Source organism: Furipterus horrens, unplaced genomic scaffold, assembly GCF_987537825.1.
Source record: "Furipterus horrens unplaced genomic scaffold, mFurHor1.1.pri manual_scaffold_6, whole genome shotgun sequence".
NCBI classification, from domain to species: Eukaryota; Metazoa; Chordata; class Mammalia; order Chiroptera; family Furipteridae; genus Furipterus; species Furipterus horrens.
The window spans coordinates 120,984,225-121,008,466 of record NW_028327176.1 but is presented as its reverse complement, the minus strand read 5'-3'; the positions used below and the strand labels follow the sequence as shown (position 1 = coordinate 121,008,466).

At 34.5% G+C, this 24,242-nt stretch overlaps 1 long non-coding RNA gene across 5 annotated transcripts in view; it reads left to right on the top strand.

The window, feature by feature from the left end:
• LOC150007322 (uncharacterized) overlaps positions 1-21,543 on the top strand; it is an 84,399-nt gene extending 62,856 nt beyond the window's left edge. For 3 of the 5 annotated variants that reach the window (XR_016511807.1, XR_016511804.1, XR_016511808.1), the window contains exons 4-7: positions 3,234-3,344; positions 4,728-4,873; positions 6,902-7,019; positions 20,067-21,543. This is a non-coding gene — a long non-coding RNA (uncharacterized LOC150007322). Of the gene's footprint in view, positions 1-3,233; positions 3,345-4,727; positions 4,874-4,898; positions 4,993-6,901; positions 7,020-13,013; positions 13,189-20,066 lie in introns of all 5 variants that reach the window. The other 2 variants (XR_016511806.1, XR_016511805.1) reach the window with 2 other exon arrangements.
• The last annotated feature ends 2,699 nt before the right edge of the window (positions 21,544-24,242 follow it).

Sequence of the window (24,242 nt, the reverse complement as noted above, 5' to 3'; positions counted from 1 at the left end):
AAAGCTTGTCTCTACTGAAGACATACATATCAACTATCCTGTCGAGAGCTGACCACACAATAGAACTATTCAAGAATATTAACTGAAAATGAGAAAGAGGTATTGCAGCAAGTAGACCAGTTAAATAGTGTTTTGAATTTGATGTGTTTTTATTGTAACTTTTCCTCTAGATTTTCCCAACTATTAAATAATATTCCGAACTAAAATAGTTTAAAAGTAGACTTCTCTATAGACATCTTATCTCTCCCTTCTACCTCGAATGCATAATAATGAAGGTATTTTAAAGAAAATTAACTTAAAAAATATTTATTCTATTACAATATTCCACTCACAGAATTCTGGTCACCAAAAGTCAGGATTATATATATTTTTCCCATGCCATGTAATTCTGTGATACCATTGGATGTCCTACAATTTCATTCATTTCTGAAATTATCTACCTGGAGTTATATCACAAGAATGTTTCTTCCTCCACTTCATATGACAATCAAAAGTCTAGGACATTAAGACCTACCAGCTATAAATCAGAGGTTTCCACCACCCTCTCCTTGGGTTTTATTAATTTGCTAGAGGACATCACAGAACTCAGGAAAACAGTTTACTTACTAGATTGCCAGTTTGTTATAAAATGTGTTACTCAGAAACAGCCAGATAGAAGATATGCATAGAACAAGGTGTGTGGGGAGGGACCCAGAGCTTCCATCATCTCCCTAGGTGCCACCTTCCTAGTCTCTCCATGTGTTCACCAACGCAGAAGCTCTCCAAATTCGATTGTTTGGGATTTTTTTGCAGTCTTCATCACAGAGACATGACTGGTTAAATCATTGACCATTGGTGATTAATTCAGTCTCCAGCTCCTTTTCCCTCCTCAGAAGGCAGGTGATGGCATTGAAAGTTCTAACTCTCTAATGAAAGGGTTGGTTCCACTGGCAACCAGCCCCGATCCAGTAGTTATCTAGAAGCTTTCCAAAAATCACCCAACCAATGTAGACTAGGGTGTGGTTAAAAGGGGCTTATTATGAATAACAAGAGACACCCATTTCACTTTTATCATTCTAGAGCTATTTCAGCAACTGGGACCAAAGATTAAATATTATAACAAAGGTTGGCTCTGTGGCTTTTAGCACTTAAGAAATTACAAGGGATATAAGAGCTCTATGCCAGGAATCATGGACAAAGACCAAGATATATATTATAAATCACAATATCTCAGGTATTTTTCTACATTATAGTAAAAAATATTATTCATTAAGTTTAAATTAGTTATCAATACTTAAAAATCAGTATATTGCACATAAACATCTTGATTTAATTCTTTCTTAGAAAACTGAGATGTTTGACATGGCCTTCCCCCTTTTTAATTTTAAGAGCACAAGTTTGTCTTATGGGGGGTGGGAGTCAGAGGAAGTAGTTGGTTCTAAGGATGGCCTACTTTTTGTGCTCCACTTACACTGAAAAAACAAAAGGGAAGGGCAGAAAAAAATGCAGGCCTTTGAGTAAAATTTCTATGGCTGTTTGAGAGTTCATATTGTAAACAGCCTTGATGTCATCAGTTTTCTTTTGGAATTAGATATAGGGGTTCTCTCTTTTTCTACAGACATGAGATTTGATGGCAGACTTGTTTCTTTGGCCTCAACAGTGACAGGAGGTTCTACCACAGCAAGCAGGAAAATGTGGGTGTAAACCAGTGATCAAGGACACTACTGTATAGCATATTCATTAGACACACTTATAGATTCCTCAAATCATTGGGCAGTGAAAGTGAGAATGATTTTTGTTTCTGAAGAGAATTCCACAATGAATTAGTAATTATTATTCTTTTAAAAAAATTTACAGGATGGTGTCAGATAATAAATTTTGGTTACTTATGTTAAATTTTATATTACCTCATTTAACTCTGATCAAAGGATTTCTTTAGAAAAATTTTATTAAATGTATTGGGATGACATTAGTTAATAGAATACTATAGGTTTCAAGTGTACATTTCTATGATACAAGATTCATATATTGTACTGTGTGGCCACCAGTCAAAGGATTTCTTAAAGTCTCTGAGTTGCAAGAGTACTTGATACTATAAATATGTTAACTATTATTATATCATTACTATTTTTATTGAACTAATTAGGGATGGCATTAGTTCACAAAACCATACAGGTTTCAAGTGAACAACTCAACAAAATGTCATCTATACACTGCATTGTGCACCCATCACCCCAAGCAAAGACCCTTTCTGTCCTCATCCCCTGCTTTGCTCACCTCCACCAACTCTCCACTCCCTTTTCCCTCTGGCTAACACCACGCTGCTGTTGTCCGTGACTATGCTATATATATATATATATTTTTTTTTTTTCTTAATCCCTTCACCTTCTTTCAACTGACCTCCCAATCCCCATCTCCTCTGACAGCTGTCAGTCTGTTCCATGTATCGAAGCTTCTGTTTCTATTTTACTCATTAGATTCTACATATAAGTGAGACCATATGGTATTTGTCTTTCTCTGACTGACTTATTTCACTTAGCATATTTTGGTATTATTCTTACATTTTTATATGAAGAGAGTATCTTGAAACTTCAATCCTCAATGTAATTCTTTTATTCAGAATATTAAGAAAAATAATCACTACATCATAGACTTTAGAGGCTAGATATTACACTTTATAATAAAAGCTTTTAGTGATCTTTGGCTGAAGACAATTAGTTTCAAGTCCATACTTCTTTTGAGATAAATTCTTACAAAGAGCAATACTGAATGTCTGAGATTATTTCATCAACACACACATTTTAATATATTTAAGGACAGACTTGCCAACAACAAGCTTATTAAGATATAGTTAGCATCATAATAGAATGAAAGAATTTAATAACCTTTGAAAAGTTGGGAATGCCAGCAGTATTACTTATGCAGAGAGATTCTGCTCTTAGCACTCCAAAACATTAAACACACTAGCAGCTCACAGACAAGAACTGTCGAACAGAATTTCCTTTTCAAACTTCCATCTTAGTCAGCTAAATAATATGAAAACTATTTGTCATGCCACATAGATCAAACATGAACTGTTTGCAAAATAAATTACCCGTGAGGTCATTCCCAGGCCAAATGTGATCCTGGAAAAAATGTGTATATGGAAAGATAATGCCAGAGTGAAGAACAAGTATTAAAAGTTTTTCCAAATAGGAAAAAATGAATAACTAAAAATTCTTTTGCTTCTCATTTTCATTGACTCTCTTTTGAAGGCAAGAATTGTGTAGAGATACCTTCAACTGAAGCTGCTGTTTCCCAGTCTGGCGTCTGATTTTGATGCCCAAGTTTTGTCAAATAAGAAGATGATATCATTTCCTGCTGAGGTCAGGTGTTTCTGTGATTATATCTTGCCCTGAAGTTTACTCAAAGAATAGAAAAATTGATATCAAGTATTCATACCTAAGGTTGATTTAAAGTTGTTGTGAAGTATGCATGTGTGTGTAAAGAAATTCATCCTGGAAACAGAATTTTTAAAGTCGAGGCTTCTGCTGTGGAGATTTTTATACAATTTCTCCAGAAATTATTGCAATTTTTCTGCATGCTTACTTGTGTGAGACAGAGTTCCCTGAATGCAAAAACAGTATTTTATTAGTCTTGGGATCCCAAGCACCAAGAAAAAAATGGGTTTGAAGTAAAAAATAATGGAAAAAATTGGATTCAAGTCCTAGTACCCATAAATTACTGCTGTATGGCCTAGAGATGAGCATGTGTCTTCAATGGGGAATAGGTGGGAGTATGGGTGGCAAAGGAGTGAAGCAAAACAAAACAAAAAAATAAATAAAAAATAACTACATAAGAAGAACAAAAGATAATTGATTTTAGGTAATTTTTTTCAGTCATTCAGAAAACATATTTTAAGTTCTTACTATTTGTCAGGTGATGGAACTACAGAAAATATTTCCTGTATAATATAATATTGTATTATATTTATTTTATTATATATTTTTAAAAGTGTTATACTTTTCACCTCTATGGTATATAGTATGCAGTGTATTAGATAACACTGTTGATTGGTATCTTGGAAAATATATTGACACATACTATATTAAAGAGTGACATGCAATATTACAATAAGCAGCATGAAGACAAAATAAATCACTGTAAGGCAATGGGGTTGTCATCTTAGAAAAGGTGGTCAGGGAGATGTCATTTGAGTAGAACTTTGAATGAAGTATGACAGTAAATCATGAAACAGCAAATAGGGCTAGAGTATTCCAAGCAGATGAATCTCAAATGAAAGGTCCTGTGGAAAGATTCAACTTTATTTCTTCAACAACAACAAAAAGAAGTCCTGTGTGACTGAGTGTGGAAAGTCAGGAAAGGAGCAGATAATGTTAGAGAACTAGACAGAGGAGAAATCATGAAAGATCTTCTTCTTCCAGGTTAAGGACTGGAAACTCAGAGAACAGGTCATTTTGGGAATAAGTTTATTTTAGAGTCATCAATACATAGATACCAGTATAATGAAATAGAGAAGAATGATTTTCAATGACTGACCCCTGGGGAACTGCTGAAATTGAGATCTGGGATCTGGATGAGTGTACAGCCAAGGAGACTCAGAAGTGCCTGATGAGGTAGGAGGAGAATATGTCCTCCCCCAAGCCAGTTTTTGAAGAAGGATGTGTTGCCATTTGTGTCAAATGCCCCTGCAAGGCTGAGGAAGATGAGGACAGAAAATTACCTTTTGTATTTGATGCCCTTCACAGAACACTTGTTTGGAGTGGTGGAGACAAAAGCTGCCTATAGCTGATTCAAAATAGGATATGAAATAAGAACTTTGGGACAGAGAGAAAAGTACTCTAATGAGAATGAGGAAGGAAGAAATGCAGCTGCTGAAGGATGATCATGTGAGGTAAAGGAACAATTTTTCTTGTAAGGTGGGAGAGAGTATAACCTACTTGGAAAACAGACAGCCTGATTGGACGAATGGAGGTTGTGGTGAAGAAAGTGTTCCAGGAAGAACAAACACAGGTGAGAAAAGGTCACAGGTATAGTGGATGTTTGAGAATGGAGTGGAGAATAATTCCTATTGTCTGTGACCTTACCAAATTTACACTCTCAATTTTCTAACCCTGAATGTTACTGAGAGCACTTTGCATTATCAAAATTAAGATAGAAATATAACTAAATCCTTTCTTTATTTTTGTAAAATTATATCCTATTTAAAAAGTTGATAGTGGAATACAATAGAGCCTCAAGTCAAGAAACAGTCCCAGTTCCTCTTCTAAATCAGTTTTGCTCATAACCAGTGTAGTAGTATCCGTAAATGCTTAACCACCAGCTCTCCGGGGAGAAAAGCACCCTGATTTGCAGTAATTGCCAATTATTGTAGTGTGAATACTCTGGCTGTGGCTGATTTCAAGGCACTATGTGTATAACAGTCAGCTTGCAAAATGTCTGAATATTTAACAAGCAGCTCTGACAAATCCACAGGAGCTGGCTCCAATATACCTTGCCAGTCATAATTTCAAATTTATAATCCCTCCATTGAAGATAAAAGTGTGTCTGGCCCATTTTTCTATCATTTTAAACACTAAACATATTGATTTACATAGTATAGCCACACCCTAAGTATTTGGGAAGGAAGGAAGAATCGATACTCTCATTATTATCTGGAATAAATGACATCTGTGAGCAAGTCTGCTTAGTAAATGCCTATCCATTCTACACACTTGGTTCTGACCTCACATGTTGTAGGTTAAATGTCCCTGATGGAAAGGACTTCCTACTGATTCTCTCCAAGTAGGTCCCACAATTATTTTTATATCCTGTATTCTGTAGCTTTTTCTCATAGTACTTGTCATGATCTATCATTTTACACTATTTGTTTACTTACATACTATAATCTCAAAATAGGGCAGAGATGATGCTTATTTTATTCTCAATGCATAACTAGCACTCAGAACAGTGCTTAACTCATAATATATACTTAATAAGTGAATGTACTTTGAACAAATAAGTGATGACATGATTTATTAGTAGAAAAAGCAAGCTACTTAATTTAACAAAATGCTAATCTTATTGTTAAATTATTTTGATATCTACAATATCATTATACTTTATGTTCACCAACTTTGTTTTCTACAAACAGATGTCATTGTTATTTTGAAATTAACTTTTACATGGTTTTATATTCTAGAATGTTTCCATGTTCTCTGCGCTTACCATGTAAATTTATATATGCACACAGCCACACACACATTAAAGATGGGGGCAAACGCAAGTAGATCAAGGCTTGCACTCATCCTACTAGTAATCATGAGAGTGTGAATTTTTATATCATAATAAAATGACAAAGGCCTCTATCTCATCATATTTAGAGACCTCAAGCCTTTCCCATGTCAGACAGCACTGCTTACCCTCTACTCATGCTTGGAACATTCTCTTTGTCACAATCTTCACCCATCAAAATTCTATTATCCAACAAGTTTCATTTCTACTGTTTTCTCTAACCTTGAAGTGTTTCTCCTTTTCATACCTTACTTCTTAAAGAGACATTTACTGAAACACTTCTAAGTCCCTGGCACTAAGCAAGTACTAGGAATTCAAAGATAAGTAAGAGGTAGTCCTGCTGTAGGGAGCTGACTGTACAGATAGGGATCAGACTTATAAGTTTTGTGGGCTTTCCATAGGGTCAAATGAGAGGCTCTAATCAAGTCTGAGTTGTCAGGCAATGCTTCCTAGAAAAGAATGCCTCTCCTGACTTATATTCACTGAAGATGGATTTTCTTATTTATTCAAGACTGCAGGAAACTTATTTTCTTATGACATTTGTAGAGTTCTATACTGATTATAAATAATATGTTTTTAAAATTATGAGTATATGTTTATTAACACAATCAAGTTTATTTCTCATTCATGTCAATTAATTATCTGGCAGGTTGCCAATTAGATGGTTCAGGGACCCAGGCTCCTTCCACATATATGGCAGCTATCCAAGTACTTCTCTGAGTCTGGCCAAGAGATGAGGAAAGAAAAAGAGCCAGAAGAGTATCAAGGTACAATTTTAGAGGCCAGCTACAATGCCAATTGTATTTAATTGGCCAGAAGTAGGCACATGGCCCCAATTCATTTGTACCTATTATTAAACTGTGAACTTAATAAGGCTATTGATTTCTAATGTAACTGTAATATACTTCAAAATATATTTATCACAATAATTTTAGCATTCTTTTTTCCTCTGGGAAAAAAGTTCAGAAAGTTTCATAATATTCTTTTCAATAATGTTTCTGTGTAATAGTTATTCAACACATCTGGTATATGATCCTCAGGAACATTCCATGCTGACAAGTGAGGTGTCCAACGAGAAATTTCTTCCCTGTGTTAAATGTGCAGCCCTGGTCCAGAGCTAGCTATGGGTCACCAAGAGGTTGCGCTGTTGAACATAACACTTTCTGTCTCTTGGCTTATAAACATAATTCAGCATTTTAAAGTGAGATTTATTTTTTTGCAGAATTTTAAGGAATGTGTCATTTTCAAAGCATTCATCCAAACAAAAAAAAAAAAAAAAAAAAAACCCAAGCTCAACACTTTTATCTATGACAATACCTCCATGTTTCCCTTTTTGTTTTTTTTTGGCCTTAAAAAGCAAATGCATTTGGGTCACCATGCCTCTTAGGTAGAAATTGTACCCAGGTACACTCCAGTAATATAATGAAGGCCAATGACAGCTGAAGGACTAATGGCTTCCTAAACAACTGTGTATACTGACAATAAGAATAACTTCTAAAAATTTGGTAACCATATAATTTATCTTCCTGTAAGATATAAATAAATTAACATCCAGGCAATTTATCAACACATGGTCAGCAAGAATTACATAATGTGAAATTTATGGTATGACATAGGCATGTAAAACAAAAAAAAATCAAGCTGTACAATTAAAGTAGTAACAGAATCATTTATAGCTCTAATCTCATTCACTTATTAAGCACAATGGTTTAATGGAAAGAACATAAGTTTTAGAGTACTTGGCTTTCAGTTCCATTCAACTGTTTATATTCTGTGATATTAAGAAAATTAATTATTTCTCATCTAGACAGGTTTAAAACATCTGTTACATATGGTCGTTATTAATCATAAGAATGGAAATTCACCTGCAACAGTACCTGACACAGGAAAGCCCCATGATGACACTATAATTCATCTGAATTATTTTTCAAATTACACTTTTAAACTATACATGTACAGTACAGAAATGCAGTAAGTTTCTGAAAATAAAAAAAAATTATAAAGAAGAAATAAATATGTTCTGTGAACTCCAATACCAAAGGGTGATCATGGTAAGATTTTGTTATATTTGACATATTTTATAATCTATATACATTTCAATATTAGATATTATGAGTGCAATATTTCAAAATATATGCAGAATAAATTTGGGCTTTATATAGTTCTGTGTGTTTTTTAACTTATCATTAGAAATTTTCAACATTTTAAAACATGATTTATTAAAACAAGACAGAATAGATCAATTAGTTTTTTTGACAGCCATAATACTAAATTGGCTTAACCTAACAAATATAAAATTTAAGGAAAAGTATTAGTGAACACATAAAATCAAAGGAACTGAGTAAGGACAGGTTAGGTTGATTCCTCATAAAAACTGGGAAACCATTGGTCAATTATGGCGGAGGTGCCACACACACCCTAGGCTCGGTTGGAAGTTGCTCTGTCCAGCAGAGGCTTTGTGACCACGGCAGAACAAAATTTTACCCAGCACACTTTGTTATGTCTGGGGGAAGGAAGGTGACTGCCTCTCTAGTGGAGACCAGCAGCCAAACCTTCATCCCTCATGTCTTTTATTGAGGAGGATACATACAAGAGATACAAGGTTAAAATTCATAAATTGTCTATTGTATTCAGGCATTTAACTATAATAGATAGCATACACTAATTTGGGAATCACACTGACTGATTGGAGTCAAGGTCTAAAAACATTCAGACCAGGTGCAGGGTTCCATATACTCCCTGCTAAAGATAGCTTACACTACATTACTGATAAGGAAAGCAGAGCAAGTTTTAAAGCACAATGAGCTTAACAACCGCTCTTTGATCTAATTTCCATGGCAACCCTCTGAGTGGTTGACAGTTATATTCCGCACACAGCCTTATGTTGAGACTTAGAGACAAGCGTGGCCAGGACACTTGGTGGCTCATCATGCTCAGGCCGGGTCTACAATTTCTTAAACCATGAGGAGTGGTTGCCCACAATCAATATCTTGCATTTCTAAATTTTTTGTTATTTGTGTAATTTTAAGTAAGTTTTAAGATCGAAAGTTGAAAGAATTAGCTTCATTTACTCTCTAAATTATAACTAAAACTTTTAAGATTTAAAACAAGAGAGTATCTATGAAATTGTTATGTTTATATTGCAAGAGTCTGAAAACTTTTTCTTTAAAGGGTCAGATTGTAACTATGTTAGGCTTTGTTAGATATACAATCTCTGTCACAATGACTTAACTCTGCTACTACTGTATGAAAGCAGCTATAGAGAATATGTAAACGAATGTGGCTGTGTTTCAATAAAACTTTATTTCAACATCATGTGGGATGCCAGATTTTGTTCCATGAGCAGTATTTTGCAGACCTCTCCTATATACCATTATAATACTGATTTAAATACAATAACTTTGTGAAATTGTTTATTATTATACTTCTGTAGCTGACATGAATTACTGAGACATTTGTAATTATAATTTTCATATTTTAATCATGTGTATATAGTCTTAAGACCATAAATTAATTATAACCTTTGATTTCAGTATATTGAGCTCAGCCAGAATGTAATGATTTTAGTGGAACAATGATGGTCACGATGTATATGATAAATTTCCAATGGAATAATATCAACAATGAGGATAGCCAATTTTTCCTAGTTATTATACCCAATTAGTCCTTATTCCCAATAGAAAAAATCTTGGCTTTTGGAAGCCCATTGTTAAGAGAGACCCTCTGTACTATTACTAATTGATAAGGAGAAAAGACTAAGATTAGATTAAGATGAAATGAGATCACAGGTAATCAGTCTAAACTTGAACTTTCTGTTTGATTAAAAGGTATGTTAAGGTTCAAGAGAGAGCTGTGAGACCAAAATTAAGACAAGACAGTCTAACGTTGAAGTTTGGATGGGGCTTCTGAAAGCATTCCCTTTCAGAAATTGAAAGTGGGTGCTTTCTTTTAGACAAATCTCATTAATGAAAATACTTTAGGGTTTGTTTTTTAAATTGCATTAGTTTTCAATTGCTGATGTAACAAATTGTTATAATCTTAGTGGCTTCAAACAACAAAACTTTATTTTCTTATACCTCCAGAGGTGAGAAGTCTAAAATGGGTTTCACTGGGCTCAAATCAAGGTGTTGATAAAGCCAAGTTCCTTCTGTTGGCTCCAGAGGAAATTCTGTTTGTCTTTTCTAGCTTATATTCCTTGGTTTGTGGCCATCTCCTTCCATCTTCAAAGTCAGCATTAGAGTGTAAAGTTATTCTCACATCACACCAACCTAACCGCCTTTTCTGTCTTCCTCTTCCATTTTTAGGGACCCTTGTGATAACTTTGGGTCCACATGGATAATCCAAAAATAATATCTCTATTTTAATATCAGGTAATTAGCACCCTTAATTTCATCTGCAACTTTTATTCCCTTTTGTCGCATAGCCTAACATAGTCATAGGTTCCAGGAAGTATTAGTTGGCCATGCTTGGGAGGACAGTGTTCTGTCAAACATAAGAATCAAATTATGCAATTAAATAAATTGAATTGAACTTTTCTATAGAGGAATTGATTGGCCCTGAGTCATATTTACATCTGGTGTACCTAAAGAACAAGGCCATGAATTTGTTTAAGAGCAGGAGTATGCACTATTTTTTTTTTTATAAAAAAACCCTCTGATTTGGATACTGATCATTTTCTTGAAGGTTAAAAGCATGGCCCTATAACCAGAGAACCTAGGTTGGAACTCTAGTACCACCATTTATAGGCTGTATGGCTTTCCCTAAATCACTTAACTGTAGGCTTTAATTTATTCATCTGTAAAATGGCTATGGTATAGGCTTGCTGGGATGATCAGATGAGAGAGCACATAAAGCTCATACAAAGATGTTTGAAACATAGGGGAAAAGACACAGTTACCAGGGGAAAAAAAATGGCACAGGTGCCTAAGTTACCTGAAAGACTATTTATTCTCCAACATTATTTGCCTGGAGACACAGAGGAGACAGGAAGCAGGTCAGAATGCATTTTCCAACTTTGATCTCATGCTCATATTCTTTTTCAGGGTGAAACAAAAAAGTCCTCCATATTTGATTGTTCAAATGCAAATTATTTTCCTGGATTCTGAGAAAGATGAACAGATTAGTGGATATGTTTCTTGGAGAACAGCATGAGATAATTTACGAGAGTGTTTGGCCTTGAGATGGCTTGCGTTTGCTCATTTATGGTAGTTAGATATCTAAAGTGATAAAATTTAAAATATTGAACTCCATCCACCTTCTTGGTACCCAACACCTCTCAGACACTCTCTTAGCCTCCCAAATAATGCTTAACATATTTAATGACCCTGCTCTGTCATTATCTTAGTCAATTAACAGAGATAAACTTATATCTATATAGATAGACATTTTTATAAATTCTAATATAAATTCATACTTTATAGCTTTGACACATACTAAAGTCCAAATCCTAGGCAATTTTTCCACAAAATTGCTGAAACACAGGTGGTTACCAAACCTTGGAACAGAAAATTAGGAAGCCCTCAGATAATTAAAGGAGTCTCTCTTAAGTCTCTCTTTGCCATGCTGGCCAGGTTCAAGGTTTTTTTTTATTTTTCAAAGGAGTGGTAGTTTTAAGGTTCTTGAATTTTAAGGGGAGGAAAGTAGAAAAAAAATTTTTGCTTTTATTTATTATCTATTTATTTATTTGTTTATTTATTGCTTTTCTATTACAGATGTCCCACTTTTTCCCCCATTGCTCCCCACTCTTCACCCAGCCCACCCCTTCTCCCACAGTCAATCTCCACTCCATTGTCCATGTCCATGGGTCATTTATACTAGTTCTTTGACTAGACCCTTCCCCTATTTAGCCTCCTTCTCTCCCTCCCCCTTTGTAACTGTTAATCTGTTCCTCGTTTACATGCCTCTAGTTCAATTTTGCTCATTTGTTTGTGTTGTTCATTAGTTTCCTGTATTAGGTGATATCATATGATATTTGGTTTTCATTGCCTGGCTGATTTCACTTAACACAATAAGACTTTCCATTTCTATCCATGCTGTCACAAGTGGTAGGAGTTCCTTCTTTTTTTCCCCTGCATAGAATTCCATTGTGTAAATGTACCATAGTTTTTTGATCCACTCATCTACAGATGGGCACTTAGGTTGTTTCCAGCACTTAGCTATTGTAAACAGTGCTGCAATGAACATAGGGGTGCATAAGTTCTTTTGAATTGGTGTTTCAGAATTCTTTGGATATAATCCCAGCAGTGGAATCACTGGATCAAAAGGCAGTTCCATTTTTAGTTTTTTGAGGACATGCCACACTGTTTTCCACAGTGGCTGCCCCAGTCTGCATCCCCACCAACAGTGCAGTAGGGGTCCCTTTTGTCCACATCCTTGCCGGCACTTGTTATTTGTTCATTTGTTGATGATGGCCATTCTGACTGGTGTGAGGTGGTATCTCATTGTGGTTTTAATTTACATCTCTGATGGCTAGTGATGTTCAAATGGAACACTGAATAAGACAGCAACATTAAGACCAATGTTTTATGGCCACAGTTTTAAAACTAAAAAATATATTCTTATACCAGTTATTTAGATTTATTGCCATATTCGGCAATTCAACTTCTGTACAAGTGTATATAGATGTAGAAATACATATACCTATACTGAGGTAAATATATTGGTATACTTTATTTTCAACTTAATTTTTTTTACATTAGGAAAATATAATAGATTATTATAAGCATTAACTGAATTTAAATCAGTGGTTTTGTTATCTTAAGAGTAGTTAAGACTTCTGGCCAAGAAGGAGGCCTAGACAGACTTGCTGCATCTCCCTCCACAACTAAGAAGAAATACAACTACCTCAAAACTAGAGACAACCAGAAGTTCCAGAAAATCCAGCTTCATGGAAGTCCAACAAACAAAGATATAAAGAAGAACTACTCATCCAAACAGGTAGGAGGGGCGGAGCCAGGACAGAGATGTGGTGTGGTGGTGGCAGCAGTGGCAGCAGCAGCAGGCTGCAGAAAGTGCAGTAACACATTTTAAAAAGTAGGAAGGGACACCTGGGGAGCATTTCCAGCACTCGACCAGACCACACAGCTCATGGTCCCAGTGCCGGGAAAAATAAAGCCTCATTGCTTCTGACTGTGCAAACCAGTGGGCGTTGGGGAGGAGGGAGAAACTGGCAGTCTCTCAGCAGAGTCCGCTTGTTTAAAGGGCCCCCACTGTCCTAGAATGTCTGCAGACCTACCCACTCTGGGAACGACAGCCAGGGCAACAGGTAGAGAAGTGCCAGTCCTATACAAAAGTGGGAGAAATGCTTGGAAAAGGGGTGAGTGCTGAGCAAGCAGCATTGTTCCTTCTCAGACCCCTCCCCCACATACAGCTCCACAACGTGATGAAACCAGTCACCCTGTACTGATGAATACCTAAGGCTCTACCCCTTACAAGGTACCAGGTGCAACAGCTCCACCTAAGACACAGAGGCAAACAAACACGGGAGCCTGTGAAGTTGAGGAGACAGGAAAATATGGCCCAAAAGTGGGGGAATGGGTTAACGTTCCAGTGGGAGAACTAAGTAGCAAGGAGATAGCCAACCTAACAGACATAGAGTTCAAAATGCTGGTGATAAAGGTGCTCACAGATCTGACAGATATCCTTAATTATACCAAATGCATAAGGGAAAAAGTGAAGGCTGTGCTAAATGAAATGAAGGAAAGTCCACACAAAATCAGCAGTGAAGGGAAGGAGACCGAGGTTCAAGTCAATGATTTGGAACATAAGGAAGAAAAAAAAAAACAGTCAACCACTACAGAATGAGAAAACAGGAATTGAAAAAAATGAGGAGAGGCTTAGGAATCTCTGGGACAACTTTAAGCATGCTAACATCTGAACCATAGGGGTGCCAGAAGAAGAAGAGGAAGAGCAAGAAATTGAAAACTTATGTGAGAAAATAATGAAGGAAAACTACCCAAATTTGGTGAAGGAAATAGGCATACAAGTCCAGGAGACACAGAGAATCCCAAACAAGCTAGACCTAAAGGTTCAAGATAAAAAGAGAATCTTAAAAGCAGCAAAAGAAAAGCAGTTATCTACAAAGGGGTGCCTATAAGACTTTCAACTGATTTCTCAAAAGAAACTTTGCAGACAATGGACTGGCAAGAAGTATTCAAGGTGATGAAAAGCAAGGACTTACAGCCAAGATTATTCTATCCAGGAAAGCTATCATTTAGAATGGAAGAAAAGATAAAATGCTTCCCAGACAAGGTAAATCTTAAGGAATTCATCATCATCAAGCTATTATTATATGAAATGTCGAAGGGACTTAGTTAAGAAAAAGAAGATCAAAACTATGAACATTAAAATGACAACAAACTCACAACTATCAACAACTGAATCTAAAAAATAAAAACAAACCCCACTAAGCAAACCAGAATAGGAACAGAATCATAGGTCTGGGGATCATTTGGAGAGTTATCAGCTGGGAGGGGGAAGGGGGAGAAATGAGGAAATGGTGCAGGGATTAAGAAGCATAATAGGTTGGTACAAAATAGACATAGGGAAGTTATGAATAATATAGAAAAGGGTGAAGACAAAGAAGTTATATGCACGACCCATGGACATGAACTAAGGAAGGTGGGACTGCTGGAGGGGAGGGCGGTACTGGGTAGAGGGGAGCAAAGGGGAGAAAAATTGTGAATCTGTAACAACATAATCAATAAAATATACTAAAAGAAAGAATAGTTAAAACTATAAATGTTTTAGGAACCATAAAGTAGCAAATATTTTTATTATGAGTAAATAATATATAAAATAATCCAACAAAGAAAACACATAATTTATATACACACACAAGCTAAAAGTATGTAAATATTTTCATGTGATTTCATCTTCTCAATAATTATAGGAAACATATGGTCTTTTGATATCTCCCACAACTTTTGTCAAAATGGTCATTCATTCAAGAAATATTTATAAAGTTCAATGGAACTCATAGCATGGTATTTATTAGTTGATAATAACATGTTGCATTCATATAATATTTTATATTTCCAAGTACTTTAATATTTAGTCTTTCATCTGATTCTGATCATAGTCCTTTGAGTTATACATGATAGGTAATGTACCTTTCTTTGTAAAGAAACAGATTGATCTGGAGAAGATAAGTAACTGCCTCCAGACTGCAGAGAATGCAAGCCAGTTTCATTTTTTAAGTATTTTATTGTTTATCCTATTATATTTGTCCCAATTTCCCCCCCTTTTTCCCTTCCACCTAGTTCTCCCCCACTTCCATAGTCAATCCACACATCTTTGTTTATGTACATGGGTCCTTCATATATGTTCTTTGTTTCTGATGCCTATTTGACATCTCTTTCTACTACAACATAGAGCTGCCTTTTATTGTTATGAATACTTTGTTTTCAAGCATTCCAAAACACCAGTCATTGGCAAACAAGAAATCAGACAAATGAAAACCTTGTGGGCACAACTCAGTCAATAAGTTGATTCTCCTCAAGGAATTGTAATAATTACCTTATTTTTCATGATCAAAATGTGGCTCTAAAATTTCTCCTAGACTCTCTTCTATGAGAACCAATAGTAAACCTAAATGTCAATAACTCCACAGTACCAGGTTTATCCTTTAAATACAAGATGGAATATAAAAGCAGATGGGATGCCACACACCCAAGACAACTTGATCCATTTTCCAATTCAGTAGTCCTCAAAATGCCTCATTACCAACCTATTTGCAAGGTTCCCCCAGACATGACAACAACTCAGGAAACCCCAAACCTCAATCAACTTGGATGAGATTTCTATATCAAACCCTGAGTCTTTTCCTTATTTTCTCTCTGCCTTCATGGAGTACACAAAAAAATGTCTGGGTCTTTTTATGATACAAGTATAGAACCATTTCCAAACTACCCAAAATGCCATTCCACATGGTAACTTGAGTGGCAGAGAGATTATTCATGCCTCAAACAGCAAAGTAAAGACCTTTCTACCCTGCAATTTCGGCTTTACTTTTAAGGTCTTAGAGAAAGAGCTGCATTCAGGAGCTTGGGTGGTCCCATACTGGCAGGGGCTAGAGAAAAAGTGAAGCAATGCATGAGACACTACGTGCAACTATGACACTAACACATCAGCCAATATCCACCCCTTTCTGTTGTAATGCATGATCTTTTAAATTTAGTGATTTGTTTTTTACCAAAATGCCACAAAGTATGTTCTTTCATTCTTGTTTTTCATTCAGAACACTGTGTTCTAAAAAAGACTAGTTTCTATCATAAAAAGTAATTGGTATGACCATGTAAATTAAAGAAAAATTATTTAAATCTATTTTCTTCTACTCATACACTAACCATTCAAATATGTTCCATAAAAAATGTAACAGGACAAGAACAGTTAGTCTACATGAAAGAAATACAAACAGCCAATTATATTAATAGCCAAAGAAGTGCAAATAAAACCAATAATCAAATAGTATTTTCACCTATCCTATTGGCAAAGAATTTAGAATAACTAAAATACTCAGCATTGTTTATGATGTAAGAGAGCAGATTCTCATTAACTGCTGATAAAAGTGTAACTTGATAAAAACTTATCTGGAAAGCAATTTGGAAATTTATCCAAAATATTTAATATATACATTGAGGATCTTCTGTGTCAAAGGATATGATCTATTTTGACATACTGATTAAAAAGAAAGTTTGTAAGAGTTTATGTTCCAATCAGAAGAGAGCTGATTGGTTGGATGTCTATTATGATTGGCCAGTGCCATGCTGTGCTAGTTGTAAATATTTGGTTATCACCCCTGAATATGCCAGCACTCACTTGGATATTATTGCAGTTTTTTTTAAAATTAATAATCTGGTAAGAGGTAAATGGCATTTCTCTAATTTTTATTTATGTAATCATTGGTAAGGTTGAAAACGTTTTCATGTTACTCAACATTGTAGTTTTTCTTTTGTAAATTGCTTGTTTAAATAATTTGGCTTTATTTTTCTATCTAAAAGTTTCTTAGTGATTTATTATAGCTATTTATATATTAAGGATAGTAACATTTGTTTTAGCTATTTTTCCCCTTTGATTTTCATATTTTATACTTCTTAAGGCATACAAATTTTAAAATTTTCCTTTGAGCTCAAACTAATTTTTTCTTTATAACTACATATATAAAGCATTTAACTTTTTCTCTAAAACTGAACTATTTCTTCATTATGGTTGTTTTTGAATACATACAGAATTTTTAAGTTTTTTCTGTAGTCAAATATAGCTAATTCTTTACCTTTAAAGTCCTATAATTTATTCAGAAAATTATTTATCATGCTAAATTAAATACTTACCTAGGTTTAATTTTAAATATTTATCTCTTTACTACAATTACTGTTTATTTTGATGTCTGCATGAAGACTTTATGAAGACTCTTTTTTAACAGAAAACATTTTGATTCATTACAGTATTTGTGACCTTATATTTGGTTTAAAACACTAACTGACACATGTCCTAGGGTTTGTTTCCTTGGTATCTCTTCTGCTCCATTCTTCAGTTTATCTATATTTTTACATGTTCTCATAATTGCAATTATTCTAGCTTTCTTCTCCTGTAGTATCTGAGATAACATATGCCAGCACTTTTCTTTATAATCACATTTTTAATACCTCCTATACTGTATTAAATACAAGCAATAATAATAAAATAAGTTTTGATTTAAGTTGAGAAGAAGGAATATATTTATCATGGTTAGTCCTCCTATCTAGTTCTATGATATACAACTCCATATGCTAATGTCCTTTAAAATATTTCTAGGAAAACTTTGTAGCTTTCTTATATTAATTTTGGTTAGATAATTCATAGGTGATTTCTTTTGATAATTTTCAGTTTTATTTTGTCTTATGATGGTAATTTAGATTATTTTCAATTAAATGTTCTTATTTATTCTTGCTTAATATGTTTTATTACAATTTATATTGCACTTAGCCGGTTTTATGAACTTGTAAATTTTTAAAATTTTGTTTATTCCCCATATACTACTTTAAAATTCTGGATAGTCAATCAGATCTAAAATGATCATTTATTTACTCATTTCCAATATAAGCTTCATATATCTGATTAATATATTATTGCATTGTCTAGAACTTACAGGAAAATATTAAATAATGATATTTGATAGTAGGTCTATTTGTCTTGCACATGATTTTAATGAGAAATTCTGTAGTGTTTTATCATTAAGCATGAAACTGGTTGATATTCGGAAAAGAATTCTCTCATGGGTTAGAAAGTGTTCTCCTATTTAAAATTTTCTAAGAGTTTTGATTCATGAGTAAATATACAACTTCATAAGTAAATTTATTTTTTGCTTTTTATCCATAAGGTCATCTAGTTTTTCTCTTGCAACTTTTTGATACCTTATTTTATTAGATTTTCTAATAAGACTGATGTCTCAGTTATTTATTTCTGTATAATAACCTACTTAAAACTTAGTACCTTAAAACAGCCACCATTTCATCTTCTCATGATGCTGGGGCTTTTCTATATGGGCTGTGCTCAGTTGGGCAGCTGTCCTATTGTACTGACCTGGGTCACTTAGGCAGCTGAAGTCACCTGAAGTCCTCTGGCAGCTTATAAAGTTACATGACCTACAATGCCTTCACGCACATGACTGGTCATTGGTGCTGGCTTTCAAATGGGCCTACTTCCATTTTTTGGTCTCCTCCAAATATTTTGCATTTTACCATCATGGTGCTTTTTGCAAAATAAAACTATGAACATATATGTTTCTCTGCTTGACATCCTTCATTGGACCCCTCACTTAGACTGTCAAGTTTATTCTTAGCATGATATATAAAACCCTTTATGATCTGACCTCTACCAAATTTTCCTTCTTCCTAGAGACTGGAAGACTATAACATTTGTAGAAAACATGAGGCAGTGCTGACAGTGCCAAGGGGCAGAAGAAATAGCACTACATAGTTTACAAAAGCCCCCTACCCTCAAGAGGTGTAATTTACCATCCCAATCAGGACGATTTTTAAAGTGAAAGAGAGCTCACAATAATTAATGATTATGCCAGGAAAACAGACACGAACTGGTACAATCCTGACAAAATTAGGACCATCATTTAACCATATCTTAATCTCCATCCTCATTAGCCTGCCTAACAATACAATACAACTACAACTCTAGAACATAACCTGCTGATTCATGCTACCAGTACCTTTGCACAAATATTCCCTATTCTTGGAATGCCATTTCTCTTTTTCCAGCTACAGTCTTCTATTTCCATCAAAATCTAATTCCCATGTAGTTTTCTCTCAGAAGTCTACCCTGAATCCTCATATTCAGTTAACCACTCTCTCTTCTATGCTATCGTTATTCCTTGCACGTAAGTAATGCAGATAACTGGGACCTCAATACACAGGGTGGGACAAAAGTAGGTTTACAGTTGTGAGTCCATGAAACAGAGTTTCTTCTTGAATTATTATTTTTAATTATTGTATTATTTTCCATACAAACAACTGTAAACCTACTTTTGCCCTACCCTGTATGTTTCCTGTATCGTTTTATGAAGAACAAGAATTTTTTTTTAAATATTCACTGTTTTTGTTAGAAGGAGTGTAGCAACCATAACTTACAGGTTTCAGGAAAGGTATGACAATATTTTTTCGGATGTGACAGACTGGCAAATTCAATAAAGAGCTATAACTAATGCCTAAAAAAGCATAGTTATGGTCTTAGATATTAAAAAATTCCAAATATCTTTAGTATTTGATTTTATTATGACATATTTTTAAAGCAGATAATTTCTCTTCTAATTATTGTTTTCTCAGGCTCAAATGGACAGCAGTCTGGAACTACTGAACACATGTCGGCTAACATGGGAAGCAGAAGTTGGCTCAGCACTGTGCAGGAAGAAATTACAACAGGAAGGTCATATTCACCCCAGTTAATTCACAAGACTATAAATGTCCACATGAAAGATTAAGTGCCATCTTTCCATTGTGCGACTTCAGTCTTTCACTTAACTGGCAGGATGAGGACTCTTATACTTCAATATTGATATATAGCTGCATATAGATGACCAGATGAAAGTTTCATAGTATAACACCCCTTGTCAACTACCAATTAAAAATTAATCAATGGCAAATTCATATCAGATGTCTGGAGGAAAACTGCTTAAGTATTCTTTAAAGCATCCTTGAGAATAAGTTTCTGGCATGAACAAAAAAAAATTAGAGAATACTAATAAGTTATTAATTTGAACTTGAGAAACTACTAGGGTATAAAAAAACTGCATATGAAAAAAAATTTTTGTTGTTCTGGAAAACAGCTTGAAGTGCTTGTTCCTAAAAACTCTATAGATGATTTCCTTACTCACATCTATATTTGTCATGCCAGAAAAGGATGAAAGGCAGGAAGAAAAGGAATGTTGTGGCTGGGGAGGAACAGGAAAGCCTGATGTGCTTCAGGGATTCAGGTTTTACGTCACACATACTCAAGATGTTGACTCACACCAAAGACATATCACCAGTCTTCCCCTTAATTACATATATATACATTATTGTGGAAAGATTGAAGAATTAAATTTAGGATTTCTTTTCAGTATTTCTTCAGTATATTTGACAAATACACAAATGATGTAAAATTTTAGTTGGAAGTGCTTCTAAAAGAAATGCCACATTTTCCATCTATTCCTTGTGTTCTAGCTACTTAACCTGTGCCTTTATTTTCTAATAATAGCTCAAGCAACAAAGACAGTACTTTACAGTGGAAATAATGATTTTAGAGTCAAAATTTGCTAAAGAACGGAACTGACTTTTATGTTTATTTAAGGATTTTTTGGAACAATGATTTTTTTTCTTAATTTTTGATCGGTATATTGCATAGTGTTTCTACTACCCAAAGCCAAATCTGATTTTTAAATTAAGTTCTCATTTCCTTTACTGTAAGATTTTCACGGGAAAATTGCAGTTGGGATAGTGGGCTCTCTCTCAAGGTTAACCTCAGTCCTGCACTACAGCATGCTGCCATCACAGACCTTGTAAAAATCCCTTTTGCAGATCTGTATGGAAGGTAAATTACATTAGCTCCACCAGAGATTATGTGTCTACAGACAAAAGGTAGATTCACTGAACTCATACAAACAGAGTTCAATGGAAGAAGGCTATTGAACTACTATCATAAACAATACCACATTCTATTTTCAATATTACCTTAAAAGCAAGGCTAGAAATAACTATGTAAACAAAATTATTCTCTTTTAAAAATAGAAAATTATTTTTATTAAGATTTATATTTTAAACTACTTTGACAAAATCTATGTATATGAAAAGAAGTAAAATTATTTTTATATTTTAAATGTTATATTTTGGCTTTTATAATAATTCACATGTAGTCAGTGTAAGTTTTGATTATTAATTATTATCATATTAGAGAATAAGACTGAAAATATTTTGAAAAATAAAAATAAATCAACTTTTGCAATTAAAAATGTTGCATAAACTATTTAACTCCTTTGGAGATTATTGCATTTATTCACTTTCCATTCTTTTGCCCAAAAAAAGATACTAAGCAGATACACAGAATTTAAGACAACAAAATTGAGAAATAAAATTTGAAAATAGGTTAAGAGGAAAAGATACTAAAAATGGTAACCAGTACTTTATACAAGACATGATAAGACATAAAACCTGACTCTTAACCTCAAGTGTAGCAGAAATCAACACTTATTTTCTTTTTCTCTTGGTTGTGTAGCTAGAATACATTTTCTACTCAGTCTTGCACTTAGAAGTCATGTGACTGATTCCTGACCAATAAAATGGGGGCCACAGAGATGTGCAACACTTCCCTGCCTGGTCTTTCCCCATCTGTCAGTTGAATGTCACCTACTCTAGGGCTGAAGGGAGGATAATCAGCAAGCTAGAAGTAGCTTAGGTTTTCAAAGGACTACGTGGAAGGTGATCCACAGATGGAAATGCCCATATCAGCTTTTGCATGAGTGAGAAATAACTCTTTATTGTGTTAGTCCAAGGAGATTTTGGAGTTTGTTTATCACAACAGCTAGCATTACTTGCCAGAACTAATTCAGTAAGGTAAAGAGAAATTTGAAAAAGTAAATAATTTTACTTCAATACACACATACACATCACATACACAAATGACAACATATGTAAATGGAGAAATCTAAGTTCTCAGCATTTTATCAATGGCAATTTCTTAATATACTTATCATACTAGAGTTTACAAAATGTTAACTTTGGGGGGGGTACTAGAAGAAGAGTGTTTGAACAAATGTTCCTGTATATCTATAATTATTTCAAAATAGGGTGGAGGGAGGTGGAGAAGGTTATGGAAAGATAAATGGTGATGGATGGAGACTTGACTTGGGGTAACAAACATGCAATACAGTATACAGAGGATGAGTTGTAGAATTGTGCACCTGAAAACTATATAATTTAGTTAAACAGTATCACCCCAATAATTTCAACAAAATAATAATGGTAAAAAACATTTCATTTTTGTTAATTCTTCACTATATAGCTAAACGTTATGTATTTATATCATGGAAAAGTGTATACAACATAGACAATGCCAAAACGGAAATCATATGTCTAATTTTTATAGTAACTTCTCATAAAAGCTGGAAGACAATGAAAGTGGAAACATTATTTGGTAAAGAATTGACGATGACCTAATATGATACGGTCTAAAAGTACAAACTTTTGTTTGGTCAGCTTCATGAAGACTAGATTTTAAACAAATAAAAGAGGGTTGGTAACTGGCCAGCAATTTTCAAACATTCTTCCATTTTGATTCATACCAGATAATGCCTGTCTGCACGACACACTCCCATGTGTGTCAGGTGCAACTTCCCCTCTGCCACTCAGGAAAGATAATGGAATGCAAGGGCGTAAGAACAACATCCTCATTAGGTCAATTTTGATTTTGCTCTGATTTACTTTTAACAGAAATTATTTGTCAACTTCAAGACTTTCCTGTTGTTCAAAAATTAGTAGTAGTACACTGTGGAGGAACTCTTCTTTTTGCTGTTATTAGAAAGACTGTTAGAATGAGCTTCCTGGTCTGGCAGAGAAAGCCAAAACCAGTATGCTAAGGCTTTTTACAAATAATCAAATTAACATCATGTTGCTTCTAAAGCTAGATGTCTCTGTCATCTTTTCACTAGAGTGGAGTCCACATGACTTCTGCCTCGCTGTCCAGAGATGTAATGTCCCCGATTGTTGCAGGGGTCTGCAAAGGCATTTTAGCCTTGTCCTCCAACAAAACAAGAATTCACAAGTTAAGAAATGTCTTATTAATGGAAAAGGGTTTAAAAAATGGGGCAGCCAGGAAAAAGTGACAAAATCTGTTACACAGAACATAGATAGATTTAACACCAAAAATTAGACATTTTAACTTTGCAGTAGAGGATCCTGGCAAACACTGACTCAGCCAGGTGATGAACGTCAAGCTCACCACAGTGATAAGTCATGCTCAGACAATGTACCCCCAAGACACACCAATATGATGCAACGAGAATGGAAGTTCATCTCTGTGGTCAGCTTCCCAAAAATGCAGAATCACATTCTAACCATGAGAAAAGCATCAGACAAGCCCAAATTAAGTAATAAAATACCTGATTAGCACTCATCAAAATAGTCAAAGTCATAAAAAATAAGTGAAGACTAAGCATCTATCATAAAACAGAGCAGACCAAGAAGACATGATAACTAAATATGATATCCTGGCTTAGATCCTGGAACATAAAAACTAGTGAAATCTGGAGTTTAGTTAATAATAATGTACCAGTATTGGCTCCTTAATTGTGACAAATGAACCATAATAATGTAACATGTTAATAATAGAAAAAACTGGGTGATTGAAGGGTATATGGGAACCCTCTGAACTGTCTTTTCCACTTTTCTATAAATATAAAACTTTAAAACAAAAAGTTAGTTTAGAAAATCAATACTTCTGCCCCAGCTGGCTAATATTCTTATGGATAT